This window comes from Bombyx mandarina, chromosome 16 (genome assembly GCF_030267445.1).
Source record: "Bombyx mandarina strain Sakado chromosome 16, ASM3026744v2".
Classification (NCBI taxonomy): Eukaryota; Metazoa; Arthropoda; class Insecta; order Lepidoptera; family Bombycidae; genus Bombyx; species Bombyx mandarina.
This window is the reverse complement of record NC_143222.1, coordinates 7,179,114-7,193,131: the sequence shown is the minus strand read 5'-3', so window position 1 is coordinate 7,193,131 and position 14,018 is coordinate 7,179,114. Positions and strand designations below refer to the sequence as shown.

The 14,018-nt window shown below is 36.1% G+C and overlaps 1 protein-coding gene across 4 annotated transcripts in view; it reads right to left on the bottom strand.

Moving 5' to 3' along the window:
• LOC149501295 (uncharacterized) overlaps window positions 1-14,018 on the bottom strand; it is a 335,239-nt gene that overhangs the window by 146,368 nt on the left and 174,853 nt on the right. For 3 of the 4 annotated variants that reach the window (XM_089734009.1, XM_089734007.1, XM_089734010.1), the window contains one exon: window positions 13,853-13,918. The exons of the other annotated variant lie outside the window; for it this stretch is intronic. The gene's annotated coding sequence lies outside the window, so the exon portion shown is untranslated. The remainder of the gene's footprint in view (window positions 1-13,852; window positions 13,919-14,018) is intronic. 4 annotated transcript variants of the gene reach the window in all.

Here is a 14,018-nt window from a genome sequence, read left to right as displayed (position 1 = left end):
CATAAAAATGAAGCAATCCAACAAAGCCTTTGTAGTGAAAGAAATGGACACATAAAAGAGTTGGCAACACAGAAATGGAACTTTAAAAAAATACAAGACATGAATGAAATCGTTACTGGCAATTCAGTTTTTTTTTGTCATAGGCGGAGAGCACTTCACGCTCTCGCAATTTGAATAATCTTCAAATTGTTCAATCAAAATTGTATTTATAAGACTTACGTTTTGTTTCGTTTGAATGAAAGCAAATATTTTCCAAATAAACTTATAGACATTGCAAAATTTTCGCAGCCTAATCCGGCCTAGAATAAAACGCCAAAGTCTCAACTGTAACATTTTACAAAGGGCGCATTCTTTGATGATTGTTCTATTTTGTCGTTTTCGCTTTTGTAGGCAAACGAGCATACGGCCCACCTAATGGTGAGTGGAACCATCGATTGACTTGCGATGGATGGATGGACTTTAGCAACGCCAGGGGTAGAGACAAGTCGCTGCCAACCGCAGATTGTCTATTTTGTGACAGAAATAAGAAAGAAGGTCACACCCATCTATGCGTACACACCACTACGTATTTGCATAAACAATAATATACACTTATACAAATCTGTTGATAGCACGCTAAATAGAAATAAAATAAACATGGCGCGTAACGGAAGAAATTAAGATGGCGCGCAACCGAAAACGTTACATACGTTTTTTCGTTCCTACGTCGATAAAGAAGTTTCACTTCAAAAAAATATTTTAATATTTCCATCTGTATCTGTTTGCGTCGGCTAATCTCCAGACTGGCTGGGCCGATATTGAGAGGATTTTCTTTGACAGTTAGCTAATGCTATACGGGGTAACTTAGAAGCTAGAAAAAATATTTTGTTTCCGCAATAATAACAGCCCATGAAATTGGGAGCAAGTATAAATTCATATAGAGAAGTTTTATTCATATCAAAAACCACAGCAAAACGTGCTAAAGTTTAACTAGTATGCACTAGTAAAAAATGTCTGTTTTTCTTCTATTTTGCAAAATCTGTAACTAAAATTCTTCATTAACATCGCTATCATCATCGAGGGAGAGGGCAAGCTGATGTGAGACTGGGCTGGACTTACAGACTGTAGAACCGATGATCGCTAAAATGCAAGTCACGTAAATGCTTATTATAATTTTACGACATATAAATGAGATTTCATATTTACGTCTTCGAATTTTAATTACACACAACTTTTCTAGGCAACTTTTTTTAAGTGTTTATTTGTAAAAAAATTGTTTTTAGTAATAATATCGCCTATCGTACTAACTAATTACTTGTTACTAGTGTATAATAATTATTTTTTGTCACATTGGCTTTGAATATGGACAATGAAATGTCGTCATGATAATCGCCTTATCGTTGCTGCCGCTGACTACTCCCCGAATCCTGATCACGTAGGAGCAAGTCACCGTCGTCGCCCTAGACACGTCCTTACGGATCCATCAGATCCAATAACTCTTGCATTAGATACCTTCAGCTCTAACACTAGGAGCAGGCTGAGGAACCCCGGTAACCGTACTCGTCGAACTCGACAAAGAAGTCGAAGTGCAACCTAACCCATGCATCAGCCCGCTGAGTTTCTCGCCGGATCTTCTCAGTGGGTCGCGATCCCGATCCGGTAGTAGATTCATTCGCGAAGCATTGCTCTTGAGTTGTTAGGTCTCCTTCGGTGGCGCTCGGGCAGTTGTTAGCAAATCCCAGCCCACCTGGCTGAGCCTTTGCTCGCCCACCTGTCCTGGTGAAGCTGGAAAGGCCTCCGGGCCACCAGTAATCTTTCAATCATAAAAAAAACCAATGAAATGTAAAAAATTACGATGAACTTAAATATTTTCATCGGTACATCTATCTATTAATACGTGAAGCAAAAACTTTGTACCCCTTTTGACGAAAATTGCGCCGACGGAGGAGTATGAAATTTCTCACACTTCTAAAGAATATAGAGAAGGAGTGCAGAATTTAGAGCAGTGCAGAAGGAGCATAAAAAATACATTAATTCAATAAAAAAAACATTACACAAACTACTACGTGTATTTGACACACACACACACACTCATGCATACTATTTGTTTATTGTCAAACTCTTCTTAAAGTCTGGTCAAAGTGAGAATGGATTAATATTGTTTGTCTTTAATATTATTTGTCTATAGTGTAGTCTTGCTGAAATCTGTGGTTATAGAAGTATAGTCTTTGACAATATAATCATAAGAGTGTTATATTATTTCAATAAATTATAGTCGAAATTCGACTTAGTACTTCGACGAAGTAATTGAAAAAGTATGTGTAAAGACAAGATCAAGTTTTCGTATCAAGAATATTAAATAGGAATCGAAAGTAATTACCGCGCAACTTCATCCAAACTCACTCACATCGGTAAATGCAGTTCTGCTTCGCTAGAAAAATAAAACTCCCTTAAAATCTTGGAGTATTTTGACTTCATGTTTCAAGTTTTGACCGTGCCTTATAAATAATTACGTAAGCAGAATTCTCAAAACTCGTACGGCTTTTGTAAATCAACTCTAATTGTCGGTGAGCTATTTAATCAAAATTTAAGAAAACAGGCTAAGAGATCTCGAAACAAAAGCGGTTGATATAAGATAGGGTCATATAATATAACAGTTTTATGGCATTTCGAACTGGAATACATCATTTTTCGCGTTAGGAAAGTCAATACGGATGATATGCCCTATCAACCATAAACAATATGATGTATCTATCTTCTATCTATCTATATATATAAAAATGAAACCCGTTTTCCGTTGTCACGACATAACATGAAAACGGCTTGACCGATTTGGCTAATTTTGGTCTTGAATTATTGGTGGAAGTCCAGAGAAGGTTTAAAAGGTATAAAAATATGAAAACTCTCGGAATTAAATAAAAATAACAATTTTGTTTTCCCTTTGACGTGTCCCCCGTCGGACGGATTCCTTTTGTTTGTTTTAAGTTTATTCTATATAACAGTTCAGGTATTTTATTTATCGATTGAGGCACTACGAAGTCTGCCGGGTCAGATAGTATTATATAAAAATGAATTGCTGTTCGTTAGTCTCGCTAAAACTCGAGAACGGCTGGACCGATTCCGCTAATTTTGGTCTTGAATTATTTCTGGAAGTCCAGAGAAGGTTTAAAAGGTAGATAAGTATGAAAATGCTCGGAATTAAATAAAAATAACAATTTTGGTTTTCCTTTGATGTCTCCTTCGTCGGACGGATTCATTTTGTTTGTTTTAAGTTTATTTTATACAAAAGTTAAGGTCTTTTATTTATCGATTGAGGCACTACGAAGTCTGCCGGGTCTACGAATTCTGCCGGGTCAGCTAGTTTTTAACAAATTCGTGAAAACAAACTTTAGAAAATGCGGAAAAAAAATCCAAAACATTTCCATTTCACCTCGGATACTGAGAAATAGTTAATTGGCTCCATTTTAATGTGCAAAGTCGAAAGCGAAAAAAGTTTAAGCATTTTCGTCGCTTTCGTTCTAAAAATGCGAAACGTACAGAAAGCATTTTAATTTCAAACTCTAAAATGAGCAAGAATTTTCGCGTGTATACTGAAATATGCATAGATGCTAAAACCCGATTACAGTATCTCTTGCACAAAGCAACCAGATGGCCCTGCGAGAAAATCTCATTTTTTCCCGTCTACAATGAAAAACCTTAAAAGCAACTTTGAAATTAATCCCGCAAAAAGTATGCCATATCGCTCGCGGTGTATCTTTTTCTCGTAAAAACTGAACGTAATCATTTCAAGATTTCATTTACAAGGACACTTATGAATTAAACGTTGATACGTTTGTTATTGGTGGTAGGACCTCTAGTAAGTCCGCGCGGGTAGGTACCACCGCCCTGCCTATTTCTGCCGTGAAGCAGTAATGCGTTTCGGTTTGAAGGTTGGGGCAGCCGTTGTAACTATACTTAAGACTTTAGAACTTATATCTCAAGGTGGGTGGCGGCATTTACGTTGTAGATGTCCATGGGCTCCAGTAACCACTTAACACCAGGTGGACTGTGAGCTCGTCCACTCATCTAAGCAATAAAAAAAAATTATGATCAATAGATGGCACATCGGTGAAAACCGCCAATAACAATTAAGTAAGTATATAATTAAAATTACGGCTGAACTGAACATCGCAAATTGCAATCTACAATTTTTGTTTTACACTCAAAAATTTTACATGAAAAGACGAGAATATAACATATAAAACTTTTCACAGCGTATTTGAGAAAGAAAGAATCCAAACACTATTACAAAAATTTCCGATAGTGGTTCGAAGGAAAATAGTTGGTTGTCCCCAAAACACGTGACACACGGCAACGACGAACGTCTAACAGGATAGCTAGCAAATTAACTAGTTCTTATTATTTTGATTATGATGAAAGATAGTTACAATCGATAACTGTTTTCACAGCCCATTTGATTTTAATTAATTACCGGAGATATAAAATTGAAAACTCAACCAAACTGGTACCATAGCTGTAGTACCATTTAAATGAGAATGCACAATTACCTAAAAATAGGATGAAGATATTATCAATATTGACGATGTTGCCGCCATAACATGTACACAGAAGAGTCTCACGTCTTCTATTACGTGACTAAATTAATCTTATTATATCGTTATTGTCCTATCAATCTTATTATAATCCTTTGAGCAGATAAAAAATTATGGTTATTACAAATATGCTTATTATCATAGTTGCTACTATGAGCAATTTTTACTTAATTTGTTTATACAACAAAGTGTCATGGTTGTTTATCATACAAGCTACGAGTATATTCATTATTCGCAATTAACTAGTTCACATCAGAGCACGTTCCAAGAAACTTGTGTTCTATTTGGTAATATCAATAATGTTTACCAATAATACTAAAATAAATTAACAATAACTTATTATTATAATAACAATTTAAGTATTACGTAGTGTGCGCATCTATTAATTGTATTTCGCTATTAGCTCTATCCAGAACGTCAATATGTTGATCAGTCTTACAAAATGAAGTGGCACTTCTGTCTACCATAAAGCTGTGTTATATAACAGCTCACTGGTGGTAGGACCTCTTGTGAGTCCGCGCGGGTAGGTACCACCACCCCGCCTATTTCTGCCGTGAAACAGTAATGCGTTTCGGTTTGAAGGGTGGGGCAGCCGTTGTAACTATACTTTAGACCTCAGAACTTATATCTCAAGGTGGGTGGCGCATTTACGTCGTAGATGTCTATGGGCTCCAGTTACCACTTAACACCAGGTGGGCTGTGAGCTCGTCCACCCATCTAAGCAATAAAAAAAAATCTGAAAAAAGATGAAATTTGTCACTACAGACGTTGTTCAAACTGTGTTACCATACGTAACAACACTACGTTGTAAACATTTTAAAGAGAAAACGAAGCGGTTTCAGAAATTGCTGTTCTCTATTTCGGTCGATGCTTTCCAAATATAAACCTAGCTTACATTGCAGTATTGAAGCTCACAGTGTATATTACAATTAAGCACATCAACATCGTCCCACTAAAACGGAAAAAATTGTTATAATAATGTGGACGACATTATAATTAAAAATTGATTTGTGTATAATAAAAAAATGATAAATTATTTGTTGTATATAATATTATGTGTTGTGTTCTTTTTTATTTAGAAATTTATTACAGAAGTCAAACCGAAAAGCACATCCCGTAGTAAAATTTTTTTTGCACTGTTGGAACAAGGAGTTAAATATTATTAATTAATTAAATTAAATTGTTTTCAATACATAATTATAAATTAGATTAGATTTAATTAATTAAATCCCAAATTTTGAACAAATAGTACTACTACAACACAGTGTTATAAATTAAATTTCATTAATAAAATATCATTAAAATTATCTATCATATCATTTAAATTATCATTTAAAAATATAAAACAACAATTTACGAAGCACTTGAACAACGTTTAAAATCGAATGCGCCGTAAGCGATACCTATTTCTATACAATTTTAAAATGCAAAATTGAATTAACACTAAGAAATATCCAAATTTGATGCATGCAATAACATAGGTAATATGAATATATTCCGATGGCTAAGCCAAATAGTTATGTATTGTATTTTAATTACTTATATAGTTAGTTGTAGTTTAAAATTGACATCTCATACTTAGTTATAGGCATTTAAAGACCGACCTAACACAGAGCTGACGTATTGACATTTTTTTTATAATCAGCCCTATTTGCATTAAGAGATTTTCACTGACTTCTAACCTATCCCAGTCACTTAAAGAGCTCCTGGAAATAAATTATCCTTAACATAAAAAAATTAAAAAAATATCCTAGTGAGCAAACTTATGGCCCCCCGATGTAACTATACTTGAGACCTTAGAACTTATATCTCAGGATGGGTGGCCCATTCACGTTGTAGATGTCTAGGGGCTCCAGTAACCACAAAAAAAAATGGGAATACATAATTATCACAATACGTGAGGTCGTCGTGCGCTCTTACGAGGCATTCTTTTTTTTTCTTTTTTATTGCTTAGATTGGTGGACGATCTCACAGCCCACCTGGTGTTAACAGTTATTACGATAGTTCAAATTTAACAAAAAATATTTGTGATAAAAAATCGTGACAAATATATTACCGACCTTCGAACGGACATAAAAACTTGATTTTTAAGACGTGCTTTAATTAAAACTGAGCTACATTCACAAGTCCCTAAGTCCGATTATGGTTTGTCTCGGATAATTCAATTCAACAGGTCTTTTTCAACTCCGCATATTGTAAAGGGACATCTTGAAATGGTTTTAGTGCTGTTCAGAACTTTCTGTTTCATAACTTTTTAATTTAGAATGATTTAGGTGAATTTAAAAAATTAGGAGAACCGAAATACTTGGTCTGTTAATAGTATTTTTGCTGAAAGAGCTGGTTTGAAAAGTGTCATTAGCAGCAACTGTGCACCCGGTATAGTTGACTTCAAACGATGTCAGTGATCGCGTACTATGAGACAGGCCGAGAACTAATCAGTCATCAATAGAAAATTAGGAATCTCAATCCACACCTCAAATGGGAATCCATAGTAAAGTATGTGTAAGCGATCCCTGCTATACTATAAAAATGTCGGTACTCAGTTATACGGCGCCACCAAATTTTGGTATTAAAATATAGTTATAAAAGTGCCAAAAAAACAAGAGCTAAAATGTACATAAATCACATCTTGGATAAATCATCGACATGACTATTAAACTTTTCATCCGGATTCGTTTCATCTATAAAGTTGGCCATACCTTCCATTCCTCGGCAAAGCACCTGAAATGAGGGAAGTCAGCGAACTTTTCTAATTTTCCAATAAAACTTATACATTCCTACAGCATCGTATTCGAAGTTAAGTTCCGAGATGACGGGCGGTGTCGTTAATTAAAACTGCGGAGACATTTATTGGAAAATGATAAATTCAATTTTGAGATCGCTTTTTTGTAGATTTATTAAAAGAAGGCATTGTATTTTCTAGTATTTCTTTATTCCATATTGTTTTTTGTTCGAAGGATCCCACCCAACTGGACAGCTGAAAAACCTAACGATAATTAAATGACATTACGCAGAAAGTATTTCTAGAAGCTCTCAATCCTACAAGACGAAGACCGATACGTGATTTTGACCGGCCAAAATAAATGCCCTCTTTAATATTTTATAAGCAGTCACGTAAGGAACTGATGAGAAGGCCCGTGTCCATTTCGTGAAAAAGTCAATGCCGAGATGCCGATTTTTTTGCTGCCTCCCTTGAGGTTCCTTTTGTTCGACCTCTTTAATGCCATCACCCGAAATGAGGATCTATTCGAATGCTCTGTGCCATTTAGGTACGTTTCTGTGTTGTAGTAAAGGAATTGGATTTCGGACGAGTTTTGGTCGCGTAGTCCATCTCATGTTTATTGGTATGCAGGGATTGTATAAAAAATAAAATGTTAGACTGGAAACATTTGAATTTATCAGAGCAGTCATATAAATGTTTAAAAAAACATTTATAAATTCCTCAATTAATAGGTTCTCAGACCAATACCCAGAGTTATAAAGTTACATAAAAAAAATTATGCCTATCCAAAGATGAAACACGCTATAATCGCGTGACTTCGAGAGTTTTAAGTAACGTACGTTTTGCGAGGCAATTTAATAAAATCAAACACGATTTCAACTTTAAACTGACATTACTCGATACGAAGATGATCTAACTTGTCTAATTTGTTATCCGCAGACATTTCCTCGGGTCGTTTTCGTAACTTAGCCGGCACATTTCCGACATCTCGAGACTTTCTAGACTATTCCATTCAAAGGAACGCTTATTTACTAAATCAGACGCGGCTCTATTTATTTCGTGATGCGTTTCAGGCGCCGTTTTCAAGGAGGCAGAGAAAAATCTAATTTGGGGAAATTTGGTTTTTCAACCACTTTTTTCCCGTGTTTATTGCTTTTAATAGCAGATAAGCATACCGGTGTATTTCCAATGCTCATGTTAATTAAGCACAATTAAACTGTTATCTATCACATGTATGCTTCAAGCCACGTCTGAAGAAGAAGAACACGCTATGTATTTGGAGGAAGGTTTATTTCAAAGCATGAATGTAAAAGTAAAAAAATATTTCTAGAAATACGTCGTGGGTGAGTAATGATTAGATCTTAATACCAAAAGAATATTGGTAGGTCGTTTTAATGTATAATTTGTCTGACATTGATAAACTCGGATATGATTCATTGAATTCAATAGAAACTTTGTATACTTCAGTTTAGCACTTCGGGTATCGATTCTGGTATAGCATCATCAACGGAAGGCATATCACGCGCTAGTAACGGCTACAAAGAATAACACATAAAAACAATACATTAATATTAATTGGTCTTTTATTATGTGTAGAAATCAAAAAAGATTTCGCAACTCATCAATTTTAAAATCATAATAAGCAAGCTTAGAGGTATAAAGGAAGTGAAACATGAATATTTTTTTATGTCTTTTAACATCAAAGCCGAAAATTGAATACGAAATAAATTAAAAATCTTGTCAAATCTGCGCCGTTCTTTAATTTCGTGAGCGAATTTATCTTTCTGGCCATCATCAAACTCGCAGAGAATTTTGGGCGTCACCAAAAGAAACTTACTTATTAAAAATCCGGGATTGGGAGTTGGCAAACAGCCAAAATAACTTCACCTGTAGCAGCGGAGGATATTTGCTAGAAATCAAAGTTTAACCGAAGTCTATTAATTTCGCGTTTGAGACTTAAACTATGATTTTAGTTGAAGTTCCGTTTCTATGGCAAGCTGCTGAAGTGGAATGATCGTTTGAAAGTATTGTTCGTTAAATAAGCACCTGGTGCATGTCATCCTAGAAATGACTTGCATTCGATCTGTAAACTTTAGAAGTACTGTAATTTCACTTACATTAATGCTCTGTAAACGCCTGGCCTAATTATTATTATATATTTTTTATTGCTTGATGGGCGGACGATCACACAGCCCACCTGGTGTTAAGTGCTTACTGGAGCCCATAGACATCTACAACATAAATGAGCCACCCACCTTGAGATATAAGTTCTAAGGCCTCAAGTATAGTTAGAACGGCTGCCCCACCCTTCAAACCGAAACGCGTTACTGCTTTACGGTAGAAATAGGCAAGGTGGTGGTACCTAACCGCGCTGACTCACAAGAGGTCCTACCACCACAAAATTACGGAGGTCGGAGCTTAAGGTCTTAAATAACCGAAAACGAATTTAAAGTTTATTGAAAATGAAATGGTTACAATTAAACTTATTGATTTATTTATTAAGCCTTTTAGTCCATGCAATTACATTTTTTTTTTTTTGTACATTTAGTTTATATAATATATGTATGGACCCCTCTCAGGTAAAGGCCTCCTCCAAAGATTTCCACTCTGCTTTATCTCTGGCGACATAAATCCAGTGTGGTCCAGCAACCTTTCTAATATCATCCTCCCAACGCGTGTACGGTCTGCCGACGCGCCGCTTGCCCTGTGGACCGTCCCATGCAGTTACTTTCAATGTCCATCTCCCATACCCGAGTCGTGCTACGTGGCCAGCCCACTTAAACTTCAGTCTTTGAGCATATTTGAGAGCGTCCACTGTTTTGGTTATGCTTCTTATCTTTGTATGGCGCACTCTGTGTGTCTTTTTTATGTTGAGCATGCTGCGTTCCATTCCACTCTGGCACGTTATTAATTTATTTTTAATGTTACTCGTAAATTTCCACGTCTGGCAACCGTATGTAAGACACGGCAATATACAAGTGTCCATGATTTTCTTTTTCACTTCTGTTGGCATGTTACTTTTCATTACTTCTCTGTAACTCCAGAACTTATTCCACGTAATTCTTGTTCTGCGCTCCACCTCTAGAGGCGGAGCACAATTAAACTTAAACTTAATTAATGCTGCTGGTCTGTCTTCGGATGATGTGAGTCCAAAAGTGCGGACCTCCTGTCTGGCTTCGAGACTTCCATGAGGTAAAGGTGCTGAATCGGCATCCCCCGCGTCAATGTGCCATTTACGTCATTGCATAGTTTCTAGAGTGTTGCAATTCTTTCTCAGCGTTCACGACGGTCACGTACGCCAGTGTATATATGTGGTAAAATTCCTATTGCATATCGGCATATTACATGGAACTAGGGTATATAACAACCTACTGGACTGTGACAACAGAGAGTTTATCAACACAGTTTGATTCTGAAATCTGTACCAAATCCGTTTAAATGATTTGACTGACTCGGCAACGCAGTATTTAGATCTCTATGTCAGTCAAAACATACATATTACAACTGGAAAAAAAAATCCTTTTATTTTCATACGTTAGTAATGCAGGACGTCCAGCAGTGAAAGTCTGTGGGCTGAAAGAGAAAGAGAGAGAGATAGAGAGAGAGAGAGAGGGAAATATCTGAACCACAACCAAATTTTTTTTTCATGCTTCCGCTGCACCTCTTACGAGGATTCCGAGGGTGAATGGAGTATGTAGATCTTGACGATCTGCAGATGTTGAGAACGGACCGTAGGCCCATGAATGTGTTAGGGCCAACCCACCAAAAGACTCTCCTTGCACTCTCCCACCCAACGTCTGATCTTCTTCCGAGGTCAGAGCGACCATCAACGATCACTACAACCAAACCTGACACTAATAGTATCAATTAGCTTTGAATTTAAAAAAAGAATTGTCATTTCAAAGAATTGAAATTCAAATAAAACAGTTTTAGAATTTTTCAAAAGAATTTTCCAACGTTCTTTTTACTAGTAATGTTTATTATTTATGATTCGCGGTGTAAAGTCTGAGATAAGATAAGAAGAAAATAGATAGTGTTCATTTCGTATCTAAGACTTTGACTATAGATCAAAGTCTATAGAAATCTCCGAACCTAGTACACTCAATTTCTAAGTTTGAGCAGGGAAAGTCGAAATGTCGCTCTAATGTGCAATCTACATTAAACTTTAAGTGCCATAGCTCACGGCGTATTTTAAGCGCGCAGTCGACGCGCATTTGACCCGCGTATACGCGCTTCAAACGAGATTCGAACGAACCGTCGTCGTGGCCTAACGGATAAGACGTCCGGTGCATTCGTGTTGAGCGATGCACCGGTGTTCGAATCTCAAGCGGGTACCTATTTTTCTAATAAAATACGTACTCAACAAATGTTCAGGATTGACTTCCACGGTGAAGGAATAACATCGTGTAATAAAAATCAAACCCGCAAAATTATAATTTGCGTAATTACTGGCGGTAGGACCTCTTGTGAGTCCGCGCGGGTCGGTACCAGCACTCTGCCTATTTCTGTCGTGAAGCAGTAATGCGTTCGTCTTGAAGGGTGAGAGAGCCGTTGTAACTATACTTGAGACCTTAGAACTTATATCTCAAGGTGGGTGACGCATTTACGTTGTAGATGTCTATGGGCTCCTGTAACCGCTTAACACCAGGTGGGCTGTGATCTCGTACAGCCATCCAAGCAATAAAAAAAAATTGTACAATGGCGTCGGCCCCTTCCTACACACTTCATAGCCGATAAAAACGCGCTTCACACAAACGCAAAAATCGGCATCTACGGCGCGTTTTAAATACGCCGTGTGCTAGGGGCCTAAACGTAATATGATATTTTCTTCTTAAACATTATTTTTTCGCACTTTATCAAAAATGATTGATGCAACGCCACTCCACTTCCAAGGTTCAAGTCCGATTGGAGACGGATAAAACATGCCCATAAAATCTTATCAATCACAAAAAATGTACGGAGGAAATACGAAGTACCGCAGACTGACAGCTGACTTATTTCTAGGACAGGCTGTTTTTATACCAGATGGTACCTACCATCCATTACGTTCAGTTTCAATTGTTACGGACTGTATCTTCTCTCAATTAAATGAAGACCGCAAAATAAATGTCAATTAAGTTTTTATATGTATTCCTAGTTATTTTTACGGCTTAAATTCCCGTTTTGTGATTTTCATTTTATGATTTCTAACGTTTCGAATACTTTTTTTTTTCTTTATGGCAATATTTCGAATACTTTAAGGTTTTTGTAGAGGTTTAAGATTTAATTCTTCGACATTTGAATATTGTATCTACTGTGTCTACTGTCAAATTATATATCCATACTAATATATAAATCTACAGTGGTTTTTACGGATGTTCCGTTATAACTACTGAAGCATGCATCCGATTGACTTGAAACTTGGTATCCATATAGAAAATACATGTACTTAATGGATAGGCTAATATTTATATGAGTGTTGGACTCCCTACACCAGTTGCGAGGGCGTTAGTGATGAGAATCTTTGTGGGGGTGAAAAATAATAATGTTAATTTTAAATTCCCAGCGAAGCGGACGGGTACAGCTAGTAATAAATAATATTGACATTTTGCATTGTTCAAGGCACAGAAAGCACTAATAGTGTCTTGAGCTCTGGCAGTCTGACTTGAGTTTTCTTAAACAAGATCCAAGCAGTCCAGGCGTTACATAATTATTAACTATTTATGTTAAAATTAGGTTTTTTTTTTTTGGTTCAGTGGCCCCTGGCGAACGCGAAAATAATCAATGCGAGATTAATAAAATAGCTTTACCAGTCGCGCAAAATGCTCAAAACACTATATTGCTAGCTGTATCACAGCAGTAGTTTATTGTTCATAGAAAGCTGCTGCCTTATCTTCTCAAAATAAAAGATGTGAGCTACTCACAAAGCGATGAATCCTTGAGAAATATTTCTAACTCAACGACAATCTCTGACACTTCACTTAAGACTTTATTTATATTGAGTATTTGAGTCGTCTATTATCAAAGGTGGCAATCTGTGCATTTGGACAAAAAAATGTTATTGATATGTCAATACAGATTGAGTTGAATATAATCGTCTCCTTCAAAGAATACGGTTCAAAACCTGCATTAAATAAAGGTTAATAGTTAGCCTGTTATTTATCTAAGATGTCGTTCCGAAGAGTTTTGTGACTGCCAATGGAATACAAAGTCAATAATTCGTTTTTCTGATTTACCAATAATTATCCAAAAGTCAGATTGCCGGCTTTGATAATAGTCGACTCATTTACTAACTAGTTTTGCTAGGAACATTGCTCTTGTAAAAGGGGTTAGGGGTATCTTTAATCCTAGTGAATGATAGTTCAGAACTTTTTCGATCATTTTCCAAAACCTTCATATCGTTCCACTGACGTCATTGTTAAAAGAATCGCCAATGGCAAACAGATAAAAATAGAATCCGTATTATGAAATGCACGAATTAAAATCAACCTAAAAAAAAGCTGTAATTTTTGTTATTGATACAAATAGACCTCGTCAATCAATTAAACAAAAAAACGGTTGACAAAAACGAAAGAAATACCTTTAGAGTGCTGTTTTAATGCTTCTTTAAGAGCTAATAATAGCTGTTTCGATTTCCCCCATATATCTGTAAAAAATAAAACACATATTGTATAAGTTTTTTTTTATTTGTTTTTTTTATTTATTTTTTATTGTCGTTGTAGGCAGACGAGCGTACGGCCCACCTG